Source organism: Phyllostomus discolor, chromosome 5 (genome assembly GCF_004126475.2).
Source record: "Phyllostomus discolor isolate MPI-MPIP mPhyDis1 chromosome 5, mPhyDis1.pri.v3, whole genome shotgun sequence".
Taxonomy (NCBI): domain Eukaryota; kingdom Metazoa; phylum Chordata; class Mammalia; order Chiroptera; family Phyllostomidae; genus Phyllostomus; species Phyllostomus discolor.
Window position 1 is genome coordinate 17,558,420 of NC_040907.2, and position 13,423 is coordinate 17,571,842.

General features: G+C 60.4%; 1 protein-coding gene across 9 annotated transcripts in view; it reads right to left on the bottom strand.

Moving 5' to 3' along the window:
* Positions 1–13,089, bottom strand: part of AHDC1 (AT-hook DNA binding motif containing 1) — a 63,847-nt gene extending 50,758 nt beyond the window's left edge. For 3 of the 9 annotated variants that reach the window (XM_036025583.1, XM_036025580.1, XM_028514198.2), the window contains exons 1-2: positions 12,629–12,992; positions 12,297–12,394 (exon numbers count right to left, since the gene is read on the bottom strand). The gene's annotated coding sequence lies outside the window, so the exon portion shown is untranslated. The other 6 variants (XM_028514200.2, XM_036025584.1, XM_036025582.1 and 3 more) reach the window with 5 other exon arrangements.
* Positions 13,090–13,423: the final 334 nt, after the last annotated feature.

Consider the following 13,423-nt stretch of genomic DNA (forward strand, 5'->3'; position numbering starts at 1 on the left):
CATTTCAAGATTTATGAGCTGCATTCTTCTCCCTTAAACTCCCCTCCCAGACCCCTAGCACCAGCTTGGTCCCTCTAGGGTCCTGTTGTGGCCCCAGGCCAATATCACGGCCCTAACCCATCCATCAGCTCTTGCCAGGAAGTTCCCACCCCAGTGAGTTCCAAAAGGAGGTGCCCAACTGACTCTAGGAGCCCCGATTGGTGGTGAGGGGGTATGGCCCTCAAGAGGCAGCCAACAGCCCCCTGCACCCTCCCAGGAGCTGAGGGCTCACAACCTCCAGGGGAAGAAGCTAGGCTGGTGGGTGGGGCCCAGGAGGAGGAGGTACCTCCCAGCCCTGGGACCACACCCAGTCCCGCCCATTCAGCAGGCAAGGAGACCTGGGATCCCATGGGGCCCTACGGCTCACAGGGTTGTGACCTTGGGCGGTTGCTGCTCCTCTTCAGGCCTCAGCCTCCCCACCACACAAAGCAGGAAGTGGCTCAGAAATCCTAGGTGTCCCCCCTCTTCGGCTCGGCTCCCTCAGCACTAAGCCCTGCCTTCTTTTCAGTACCAGGGGTGTCACCCAGAATCTGGGCCAGATGAGGCCAGGCTGCAGCAGCTACCTAGAGGAGTCCCTGAAGCCACCCAAGTCAGAACTGAAGAGCCTGTGGTGCTTACCCCTTTGCTATGCACCCATTTTCCAGAAGAGTGAAACCAAAGCCCTGAGAAGGCGCCTGGGTCTGGACCAAGGCTTCAGTTTTACTGCTGGTTAAAAGGAGTAAGATCAGAAAAGCCTGGATTAAAATCCCAGCTGCACCAGAAACTTATTATGTGAGGTCCCTTGCCTCCTCAGCCTCTGATTCCTCATCTGTAAAATGGGTAACAGTGCCTTCCTCCTACAACGTTAAGTTGAAATGAGAAAATGCACGTACAAGCCGGGCATAGTGTAGCAGGCACTCATACAACGGTAGTTATCACGACTGTGGGGAGTGCTAATATAAACCCAAGTGGCTGGAGTAAAGGGGAGGATGGTTCATCCTCCAGCCAGATCAGGACCCCCAGGGCCTCAGCCCAGGAGGGCCAGCCAAATTCCTCGAAGCCCCCAGCTGTCTCCCCTGTTCATTAAAGGACTCTCATTAGTGAGCCTGGGCACCTGCCCCTCCGCACATAATAAGCCTCATTAGTATCTTAGCCCCAAGCTCTGTGCCCAGAGTCTATGCATGTACACACACATGAGGGTGGGGGGGCTGCAACAGGCCACCAGCCAGGAGACAGCATCCTCGCCAACCACACCCCCTGCCTGTCATCAGCAGGGCCCGTCACCCAGCTTGTCACCTGCCTGCCTTGCACCCGCACCACCTGTCACCCACCCAGCTCTTCACCCACCCAGCCCATCACCTGCACCACCTGTCACCACCCAGCCTGTCACCAGAGCTGCCTGACAGGCATCTGGGTGGGGGGCAGAAGATGGGGAGGAGAAGACCACAGGGGTGTGGAGCTGGGGGCCCCAGAGACCCTGTAGGACCCCCACTTCAGCTCGGCATCCTGCAGCATCGCCATGGCAACCTCTCAGCCGCAACCACTTTCCCAAACATCCCCCGCCCCCCCCAGCCCTGCTCTTAGCTGAGCTGAGGCTGAGAAGAGCCTGAGTGACAGCAGAATGGGGCAGGAAGGGGTTCATCAGCTGGTTGGCCTTGGCCATCCTTCCCTCTTTGGACTCGGTTACTCCATCTGCAAAATGGAGGGGCTGGAATGGGTGAGGTCCCTGCAAAGCAGGCCATCCTTCTCCAGCCTGGATTCGCCAAGCCAGGTGCCAGTTAACCTGTGAGGGCTGGGACTTGGAACAAAAGGATAGGGGATTCTGGGTTCTTCCACACTCCTTTGCCCCTGGCCCACCCCAGAGAGGCTGGGCCTCTGGCCCAAGCTCACACAGCGAAAGAGGAAGAGTAGGCTGGAAGGGAAGGGGCTCTGCCACAGGTCTGTCAGCTGGAGACACCACACTGGGTGACCCAAGGTGACCAGGGACTGAGTTGGCCCCCGCCTCCAAGCTGCATTATTTATAAAACCCAGAGCTCGGAGCTGAGCAACAGCTGCAGTGCTGCCCCTCCAGGGGCACGTGCCAAAGTGGAACGGAGAAGACAAGGTGCCTCCTCGGTGAAGGCCCCTGGGGTCCCCGGCTCCCTCCACAGCTGGCTGGGGCAGGGGCTGAGGTGGAAGAGGGGTAGCCGCAGCCCATCCTTCCTCTCCCGCCCCCTGTCCTCTCCACTCCTCCAGCCAGGCGATAGGATTACTTCTGCATGACTGCCTGCTCCACGGGGTTCCAGAGACCCTCCTGCCTGCAGCGATCTTTAAAATTCCTCCAGCCCAACCTGGCTCCCCGCTCGCTTTCTCACTCCTTTTCTCCCAGCAGTGAATGCTCTAGCGTCTACTGCAGTGTGCCCGCCGCCACTGCCACTACCAAGCAGGCTAGGGCCCAGGTCCCTGGTGTCCACGGGCAAAGGAGAACCCACCTGAGGGTGGGTTCAGCCTAGCATCCCTCAGAACCCTCTGAGGCCCAGGCCCTGGCCTGTCCCCTCTGGCCCTGGTGCTGGTCCAGCCCCACAGAGAATGGCTCAGGCTGGGGTCAGGCGTGCCAGCTGTGCCAAGGTGGATGGGCACATATGTGCAATCACACTTGGTGGATTTTGGCATGCCCGCTCATGTCCTCTGCCGCCAGAACCTGGCTGCCCCCCACCTCAGCTCTGACCAACCCCTCCCTACCTCACCAATCCCTGCTGCCCCTGGAGTGGGCAGACAGCTGGGCCAGGCCAGCGCCTGTGGCTCCCCAGGGCACAAGAGGCAGGCAGGAGATCGATCCACTGAATTTTTCAAGGCTCTAATGGAGCCTGCATCCTAGGACTTGGGGCCTGGGACACAGGGGATGTCTCAGGGACCCCTCCCTCAGCCTTGCAGTTGCTTCATCTGTCAGGTCTTAGGGGTCAGGGGAGCCTTCCTAGGAGCCTTCCTCCAGCAGCAAATGAGGCACGAGGGGCCCCTGGGAAAGATACGGTACTGGGGAGGCTGTGAGCAATACCCAGAGGCCCCCCCAATCTCTCCAGCCCTAATGCGGGCAGAAGCAGCTCAGCCTCTAAATCACTCCCCTCATGCTGCCCTCTGAGGCGGATTCTGTGCATCTGTAATTAGGGGGTGGAACAGATGGTGGAGATTCCGTTTAAAATCATGCGTCTAGTAAAGTAACCTTCACTGTCGGAACTGACTCCCAGGGAGACCAAGCCCCAAGCCTGGGTCTGGGTCTGGGGGCGCAGGGTGGGGAGCATGTCAAACCAACACCTTCACCATCCCTTTCCCTGAAGCCATGGCCCAATGTCCCTCTCAGGTGAGCCAAGGAGGGGGAATTTGGCAAGCACCTGAGAAAGCTGGGGGTAAACCCCCTTGTCCCCCTCCCCTCTACCCCCTCGCCCAATACATGCCAGAACCAGGGCAGGGCTGGGCACTCTTGGCTGAGAGACCAGAGTGACCAGGCGCCAGGAGCCCCCAAAGAGGCCCCGTTTCCCCAAAGCCCAGGCCAAGGTGCCCAGAGCACAGGGTCTTGGGTGGGGCAGCTCTGAACCAGATGCACAGCCTCACTGTCCAGGAATGAAAGGCCCGGGGCAGTGAAGGGGGTGGAGATGCCTCCTCAGGCAGAGGAGGCTCTGGGAAGTGGGGGAGGTCTGGGAAGCAGAGAAAGAGAGAGAACACACAAGAGTGAGCAAGAGTGTGAGCAAGGCTAAGGCTGTCTGGGCGGGGGTCTGGGGAGAACAAGGTGGGCTGGGGGAGCTGCGGGGGAGAGTGTGTGGGGGAGGGTGTGCTGGGATGCATGAGGAGGGAGTGAGGGCTGCAGATACTGGGAGGCGGGGTATGTGAGGGGCGGGGGGGGGGGGGGGGGGTGCAGGGGGGCAGGGAATAGCTGCTCCCGAGCGCTAAGGGGTGAAGGGGGTGCAGGGCTGCGACGGAACCGCGCGACTGTCGGTGTGTGTGAGTGCGGGGTCGGTGTTTGGAGAGAGCTGTGTGTGGGCTGGCCCTGGGCTCTTAGGTAGCTGAGGAAAGTCCTGGAGCTGGAGCTTGTTGGGGATGTACAAAGGACTGCCTTTCTGAGGAGGTGTTGGGTCTGGATGGGGAGGACAGCGTGAGAGTGTGTGTGTGTGTGTGTGTGTGTGTGCGCGCGCGTGCCTAGGAAAGCAGAAGAAACTGGAGGGATGTTATCTGTTTAGAGATACACCAGGACTGAAGCTGTCTGTGTCCGTGTGTTTGTGGTAACTGGCACGGCTACAGTGGGTGTTCTCATTGCAGGGGGTGTTGAGACAATGGACCTATGCATATGGGGCGGGGGGGGGCAGCTGTGTGTTTGGAAAGGTGTAGGGAGCTGGACAGATGTGTTTGGGGAGGAGCTGGCTGCAGCTGGGGAAAATGCTGGGGCTCCAGGGAGAGTGTGTGCTAGTGAGGTGTTGGGGCTCTGAGAGTCTGTGTGTGTGCGGAGTGCTGGGTACACCTGGGGAGGTGCCAGAGAGGGAACCGGCATGTTTGAGGGTGTGGTAGAAGCTGTGTGTGTGCACACTGGAGTGTCTGGGGGTATGCTGTGGGTCATCAAATGGGTCTTGCTTAAGTATTAAGGTTGAAAACACGTGGTAGTTATGTGTTAGGAGCGTGTTTGGGCTGTGTGTGATACGGGGCAGTTGAGTGCCAGGAAGGTGTTTGTAGGTGGAGTGACTATGTATTTGTGGGGGTGTCGGGACTGTGTGTTTATAGGTGGAGTGGCTGTGTCTGGGGGTACTGGAGCTGTGTGCGGGAGCAGTTTTGTATATTTAGGGGGTGACAGGCGCTGTGGTTGGGTCCCTGTGCCCAGACAGGTGGGTGCCCCTCTGGGGAAATGAGGGGCAGAGCCCTGGCCTCTGCTTAAGGGCCCATGCAGGGGCTGCCGGCCCACCTCCAGACCCCGTGCGGGGGTGTCCAGGAAGGCAGTCCATCTGTCTGAGCCTGTGCCCAGGCCCAGGAGCAGCCGCCTCCTCGCTCCCCGGGGGCCGGCAGCAGATCCTAGCCCACCCATCTGCCTTCAGATGGTTGAGGCAGGAGCCTCCACAAAGCTGCCTGGAGGGCGTCCACTGTGTTTGAAGAGGCATGGGCTGGAGCGGGGGACCTGCACAGCAAACAGTCCTCGCGGAGGCTCCTTTGAAAACCACTGACGCCAGGAGAGAGGAAGAGGGAGGACAGGGGCGGGTCTGTCTGTCCTTGTGCGTCTGTGTGGGTCAGTGCCCAGCTGTGAGCCTTGGAGCCCCTTCGCCTGTGTTTGTGCCGGTGGCCTCTGTTCAAGCAGCATTTGGCCTTGGAAGGCAGCCCTCCAACCCAGGCTACACGCTCACAGCCTCGCACAGGCAGCTACCCCCTCCTAGATGCACACCGCCAACACCTGCACACAAACCCACACGCCTTCACGTCCATGTAACACCGAGCCCTCGCACACCTGCAGCTCACTCCCAGGGCCCTATACCTTCACATATGTACACCCGTGACACGTCCCCACAATGAAAAACCAGGCAGCCACACACCTGCCACATATACATGCATACACACACACACATACATACATACCCAACAACTACCACACACTCCACACCTTGGGTCCCGTCGCACCCATGCCCCATCCCGTGCACTGGGTCTCCTCACACGCACTGGAACAGACACTCTCCATCCCTTACATCTGTGCCCATGTTGTGCGCGCACACCTGCCTCCTCAGCGGCTCTCGGCGCTCTCACACCATGCCACCCGCCAGCCAGTTCATCTGTGCCCAGGTCCAGCCCTGCCACTCCCCAGGAGGGCTCCGGCCGCCTGGGGGCCCCTGCCACCCTCCCCTGCCAGCTGGGTCAAGGTGAGGGGGTATACTAGCCCCACCCCCACAGCTCCCTGGGAACCCTGACCTTCATGTCTAGAAAGAGTCTTCTCTCTGCTCTGGTGACTGCCACTGCCTGTGTGAACGTGCGGCTGTCTGTGTGTCAGCATACCCTGAGACCCCACGGGGAGGCCTGTGTCACCACCTGCATGGGTAAGGAAGCACAGGTTCGTGTTCACTAGTTAGGTGTGTGAGATTCGAAATGAGTGTGGAAGTGGAGATTTGTGTATCACAAAATGTGTGTGTGTGTGTGTGTGTGTGTGTGTGAAACAAGGACTGTGTGGACAGGTGTGAGTGTACGGGGTGAGTTTATACAAGGAAACACACACCCAGTGAGTGGTGAGTGTGGGACGCTCTTTCCCAAGAGCCCCGAGGTACATGCATCTGTGGGTAGGGGTCAGGGCTGGGAGACCCTTTCTCAGCAGCTCCCTCCCCTGCAAAAAAGAACAGGGAGGAGGGGTCTCTGGGCTGCTGCTTCTCTCTCCGTCTCCCTGACCTCTTTAGCAGCTGGAAACTGAGCTGGGGGTGGAAGGAATGGAGACTTGGCTGGCCTGGGGGTTTGGGGAGGGAAGCAGGAGAAAACACCTTCCAGATTCTCATCAAATCCCTGTTTGTGGTTTGCAGCCTCAAGTCTCTCCTCTCTCTCCGTCTGGGTTTCCCACTTTTCTTTATCTCTTCCTGCCTCTCTCTCCCCCATGTCCCCCCTTTCCCCTCCTTGGTCACCTGGTTGCCCTTCTTGGATCACCCTCTCTCCAAGTTTCTGTCTGTTTCTCTCTCTCCAAGCCCTTCCATTTTTCTGACTCTTCTCTCTGCCAGCACCTCTGTCTGTCCGTCTCTCCCTGTCCTGGTCCATCTGTCCGTCTCTCTCCATCTGCCTGTGCGTGGGTGTCTCTGTCCATCTGTTCTACCACCCATCTGTCTGGTTGTCTGTTGTGAGTGGGGGTGTCCACTCACTACCAAGGCACCCTCCTCCAGGTCAGCAAAGGTCTCTCCCGGCTCAGGGTGTGGGGAAGGGGTGCAGAGCTGCAGCTTCTGGAAGCTTCAGTAGCAGCTGGGCTGAGCTGGGAGTTAGGGCCAGCCAGCTGCAAAAGCGGCCCCTCCCCTGGGCTCTCAGGCCAAGGACCCCAGAGCAGAAAGAGGAGAGAAAGGAGGGCCTCACTGCAGCTGAGTCCACGTTATGGGGGGAGGTGGAGGGGGGCCCCACTTTACCCTCACTTTGCCATTCCTCCCCAAAGCCAGGCCCTGCAGGAGAGGGATCCCTAGTGTTCACCTTCCTTACCCCCTGGCCAATGGAAGAGATGCTGGGGTCCAGGAAGGAGCAGCAGAGGGATGTCAGACCTTGGGGAGGAGGGACTGGGAGCTTCAGCTACCAGTCCGTTGTGGAGGGTGGGGTTAGATACTCCCCTCCATACTCCCTTCCAGGCAGTCCCTGGGGATCTCTCCAGTTCTGGTCCCAGCTCCAGGCATGAGAGGCCACACAGGCAGCTCTCACCAGCTCCCCACAGGGGCTCTTCCCACCCTCCAACTTCCCCGGAGCCTCCGATTCACAGGGATGTGGGGCAACCACATGACTATCACCCCCACCCCAAGTGGAAGGTGGCTGTGGGCACGTGGGACTTTGGCCCTGTCTAGGTACTGGCCATCCCGAGAGGCCTCAGGCAGCCCACCTATGTCACGAGATCAGCATCTCACACGCTCACTCATACACACAGACTGCACCCCAACACTTGTGGCCGGCCACCAGCTCAGAGGGTTCAACAGGGAGCCCACCCCAAGACCTTGCGCCCCATCCCACACCAATGGCAGCTCCAACAGTGCTCCCAGCAACGCGCCAGCATCCAGGAACACCCTCCCAGGATGCTGTGCCCCTACCCGCCTCTCAGAACAGCTCAAGGTCGAAATACCACAATGGATGGAGAAACCGAGGAAGGAATGGGCTTACACAGTCATCCCCCTGAACCCCTAGGGTGGGATCAAAACTGAGGAGTCACAGGGAAAGAAAGGGACACTGCAGAGACAGAATCTGGCTCCCTCCTGACCTGCCACGGGCAAAGTCCATATTGGCGGCACCCTCTGCACAGCACAGGCCTGCCGCTGGGCCGGGGCCAGGGGCGGGCTCCCTCCCTCCAGAGCTCTCCTTGCCCCTGGCTGGGCCCCCTCCCTCTCCTTGCTTCAGAGCAGCCCTCCCAGCCCTCTCCCTCCCAGCGCTGGCTCTCTCATCTTCAGCTCTTGGAAGCCTGACTCACTGTTTCCCCTCCTCTCTCCCCTCCCTCCCTCTCTCCCCACAGAGGCGCCTCCCCCTCCCCTGGGGGGGCTCTGGCCACAAGGGTGCCTGCCTGCTCCTCTCCCCAGGCTCCAGCCCCCCTCTGAGCCCAGGAGGCCCCCTGCAGCTGTTCCAATTCTCTAGCTACAGAGAGGTAGAGCAGCAAAGAGTCTGGGTCCCAGGCCTGGCCCTGCCAAGTGTCTGCGATACTGGGCAAGTGGCTCTCCTCTCTGGACTTGGTTTCCTCCTGTCGAACAAGGGAGAGGGGCCCAACTGGATGGTGCCCCTGGCATCTCCAAGACCCTAATGTTCCCTATTTTTAAAATTCTGGTGCCTCTTTGCACAGAGCACCCACAACCTGTGGGGCAGGAAACCTGCCTCAGGCCCCGCCCCCAGATCCAAAGGAGAGCTCTGTCTTGTTCACAGACCTTTGGAGAAGGCAGAGGGACAACACTATCCTGGGGCCAAACCATGAATCTAGTGACCCCTGGAATCCGTGCCCCCCATTCTCCCTCCTCCTGTGGGAATCTTTCTCTCCCCCACCTGTCCTCCTCCCTCTTTCCAGAGACATTTGCTTGTCTCTCCTCCAAAACAAGCCCAGCATTTTATCTTGGGTGAGAGGCCCTCAGTGCCTGCTCATTTGGGGCTGTGGTGTGGGGAGTGGCACGTGCCTACGCCTTCTTGGTCACCTGGCCCCCACCTCCTGGGACTGCGATCCTGGCTCTTCTTGCCTGCTTTCTCTCTCACCCCTTCGTCGCTGGCTCCTGTCACCATCTTTCCCTCTCTACGCTCATCAAACGGCTGTCTGGGTCTCTCTCCTTCCCACCTCCCCCATTCTCACCCAGCTTTCTCCCTGGGGGGGCCCATCTGCTGACACTAGCAACAATGTTACCCATGCTCCCTCCTGCAGTCCCCAGCTCCACCCCATTCTAGCTTCCCCTTCCAGGCTCTGTCCCAAGAGACCCAGGGGACCCAGGGACAGAGCTGGGCTCCATCCCATAATAGTGAGCCTGCTTGACCTTACTCAACCAGACCAGAAGGGCCTGGGCATCTGGTACGAAGGCATGGCACCCCCCAGTCTTGGGTGGCTGCTGGCTGGCATGAGACACAGAGTAGTCCACAAACCAAAAAAGAAAAAAGAAAAGGAAAAAAAAAAGTGACCTGGGGGTCGAGAGGGGGCAGGGAATCAGGGAGGTCAGGTGTGCCTGGAGGTACCCTGTCCAATGGCAAACAGAGTCAGAAGGAGGGAGTGGCTCCAAGTCAGTGTTCCAGGCAGATCTGAGAAACAAGCAATGTCCTTCTGGGGCTCAGCCAGTCTGGAGCAGCCCCCCCCCCAAAAAAAAAATGTCCCCTGGTTTCTGTCAGGGACAGTTTGCCCCTCAATCCTCCAGCACAGCCGCAACAATCAGCTGGAGATCCCACCCCTTCATCTCCTTTAGTATCCAAGTGCAAACTCCCTATCCCCTTAACTCTGCAGGGGTTCCAGAGGCCTTCCTGCCAAGATCTAAGCAGGTGGAGTGGGGAGAACAAAGCCCCCCAACTCCAAAGCTTCCTCACCAAAGACCCCTGAAAAGCCGAGGAGCAATGCAAAATAACCCTGGAACCCACATACCCCCAAACTAAGAAGCTGCACTGTCCATCCACAGCACCTGGGGGCAGGGGGGGGCTGGGGCTCCCTGCGCCCTGACCCTATTTCAGACCCCCCAGCCCAACAACCATAATAAACAGCAAGCTCTTTTTCTTTATGACACCAAATTTCTCCAAGCCCAACAGTTCTTTCCATCAATACCTCAGCCATAGATCACATTAAAAACTCACAGAGGGCAACTTAAACACATCACATTTGTTTCTCTCTATATTATTTCAAAAGTAACGGCATTAAAAATGGATTTTACTACAGAAAATAAATATCAGCACGTGGCCCGGGAGCCTAGGCAGGGGGGAAGAGCCCACCCAGAGAATGTCCCTGAGGACTTGGGCACAGCTTAGGCACTGACCAAAAAGGTGGCTGAGAGGCCAGATTACACCTTGGGGTGTGGGGGTTCGCCTGGGGAGGGGGCGATGCCTGCCCACCTGGGCACCTGCTCCAATGTCAGACCAAGAGAGATTAGAGCCCTGGGTTGGACTGGCGCTCATTGGCCCCCGAAAAGCTCATGCCCTCACTGATCTCTGCAACCTCTGAAGGGTGGGAGCTCTGGGGCAAGAAGTTCACCAATCTCGGAGGGTTACTCTAACTATTGACACAGTAGGAGAAAAAAAATGAATTCAACTTACTATCCAGTTTGCTTTTCCATTACTATAAAAATAAATATACATCTGCTCAAAGGAGGGAGACAGCAAGCAGCGTGCACATGCCACCTGGGGGGTCCCCCACCAACTCACCACCACAACCCAGCTTCCCCCCCCCAAGCATGGGTTGGGGGGTAGGCAGACCGGTAATCTTTCACTTCCAGCCCCAGCTCACAAAGCTACACACGCGGGGCCACACAGTGCAGGAACGAGCCAACAATAGAAACACCCCGAATGCTCCTGGCAGGACTCTGTCCAGGCCTGGGCACATGCCCCCGCCCGCTGGTGGCAGCAGTGGACAAAATGTGGCCACCCTGACTGGGAGGCAAAGCTTGTCCTCACACCCTGAGCTCTGCCCAGGGAGCTGGGGCCAAGTCCCGCCTGACACCAACTGGTCCGGCGGGAAACGCCTGCCCAGCCAGACAGGCACAGGCCCCCCAAGGGTCCCTCCTTGTGCTCAGGGACCAGGCTGGTGCAGCCCAGCCCTGCCTCCCAGGGTGACGCCTGGGCCCAAATTCAGCTGGCCCTGCCAGTCAGGCACTGGTGCAGAACTGAGGGCACCAGGCTCAGCCCCTCCCAGCCCAGCCTCAGGGCCCCCAAGCTAGAAGGGAGGAGGGACTCCCCACCCCTCCACATCTGGCCCTGGCCCCCAGGGTCTGCGGTAGAGAATTCCCGCCCCCGCTTCTCTCTCTCTCTCTCTCTCTCTCCCTCCTCCCTCTCTGTGCCCGCTGCCGCCTCAGGGACAGCCCCAGCTCCCGCCTCCGGCCAGCAAGGCCCACATCCTTCCTCCCTCAGCTGGCCCCTTCGCCTGGCAGGAGGCTGGGGGGTCAGGCTGCTGGGGAACCCCTCCAGCTCCCATCAGTCCTCATCCCCAGCCCCCAAACTCTGGGTTGCTATCCCTTTTCCTGTAGAACAGGAAACAAGGTTATTTCCTAGACTCAGAGCCAGCCCCCTGCCCCTCTGGCTCTGCCTGGGGACCAGGACCCTGCAGGGGAAGGCGCCCTCAGCCAGAAAGCAGAAGGATTCAGCAATTCACCCCCAGCTACCGGCCCAGGGGGCTGACAGCTGTCACTCAGCACCCCACCCCCTGGGGAAGAGGGGACCGAGTCAATCAGAGCCCCAGAGGAAACACATTGATAGGTGATTATTTATTTATTTATGCAAAAGTGAGCCGACTTTGTTCGCCAGGTAACCGGGCACGCGGCCCAACCCCTCCGGCCCCGGCCGCCCCCAAATCCCTCCTCCGCCCCACACCCCCTCCGGGTCATTAGGTCCCCGCCCCTCAACTCCCGGAGCACCAGCGGAACCTTGGGATTTGGGGATTGGAGGGAGGGGCTCCTCCCTCCGCAGTCTCCCCCTTTCCCAGCGCCGTTCCTAAAATCCAGCCTTGTTCTCCGCTCCCACGGTCCCCCCTACATTCCCCCCCCCCCCACATTCTCAGCAAGCTGGAGAGCAAATTGCAGTTTTAAATCCAAAGACGGAGGGAGGGGGAAGGAGGAGGGGGCGCGCGGCAGCGCTGGGCGCGCACCTCGCCCCCGAGCCGGGGGAGCCGCGGGGCGGCCAGGAAACCCGAGAACCCCCCCTCCCCACCCCCCCTCTCGTCCACCTCCCCCTCCCCCTTCCCGGCACTGCCTGCCAGGCTTCGAGCCGAGCCCAGCCGAGCCGCGGGCCCCGGTGGAAACAAAGACCGATCGCACCGCGGGCACCGCAGCCACGGGGTCCGGCGGACCGGACCGGGGCGCACGGAGGGGGCGCAGGGCCCCCCCTGGCGCGCTGCACAAAAGAGCCCGGCCAGCCGGTCCCCAGCGGGGGTCTAGGGCTGGGGAGGAGGCGCCACTCACCGGAGTGCTGGGCTGCCGGCTCCGTGGGTCCGAGCCAGGCAAGGGGCTTTGGGGGACGTCTGTCTTCCGGCGGCGGCAGCGACGCGGGCGCCCGGCTGCTGGGGAGAGGAGTCGTGAAGGAGCCCTGAGCCGCCCGCTGTTGCTGACAGCATGGCTCGCGCCTCGGCTCACATTCTCCTCCGCTAACTCCGCTGGACACGGCCCCCCGCTCCCGCGGCGCCCCCCACCTCGATCACTCCTTCGCTCTCTGAGCCCCCCACGTTACCCCCCTCCCGCCGCGTACACACTCTCACAGTCCTGGACACCCCCGCCCCCACCCCCCAATTGCAAACCTGGGAGGGAACGCGCCCCGCGTAGTCCTCCTCCTGCTCCTCCTCCTCCGCCCTCCTCCCTCCCGTTCTCTCTGGCTGTCTGTCTGTCTCTCCGACTGTCTCTGCCTCTCTCGCTCTCTGCCTTTCTCTGCTCTCAGAGCTGGGTGGGAAAAGGAAATGAGGACAGAAAGCAGACGCTGGCTTCGGGTGGTGGTAGCTGGATTCCCTCTCTCTCCCTCCCCCTCCTCCCCTCCCTCCTCCTGCCTTCTGCTCTCTCCGCTGCGAGAGGGACTGAGCGCAGCCTGGCGGGTGGCTCGCTCTACCCGCCCGCCCGCCTGTCTGTCTGTCTGGTCTGCCTCGCTCGCTCACTCCCTCCCTCCGTCTCTCGCCCTCGCCCTGCCTGCCTGCCTCTCTCCGTCTCCGCCGCCGCCGCCGCTGCCTCTGCGAGCTCGCCTTACCTTCGCCGCTCACCATCCGGAACCCCAGGGGGGAGCGCGCGCGCAGCACGCCGGGACTTGTAGTCCCCGCCCCAGCAGCTCCGCGCGCGGGGCGGGCGGGGCCGCGCTGCAGCTCCGACGGCGCGGCTCGGATCCCGCAGCGCTTCTGCGCCCTAATCCCTTCTGCTGGGTCGCGTCCTCGTTTACCTAGGGGTACTGGTTTTATTCAAGGATTGGGAATGTTTCTCAAGTTTCTTGCCCCATGCAGGGGGCTCTGGCTCAAGGGAGGTTGCGGGTGGGAGCGAAGGGGCGGGGTCTGAGAATGGAATGAAAGTTGAGTAGGGGATCAAGGGATTAGTCAAAGACCTGAGACTTTCTG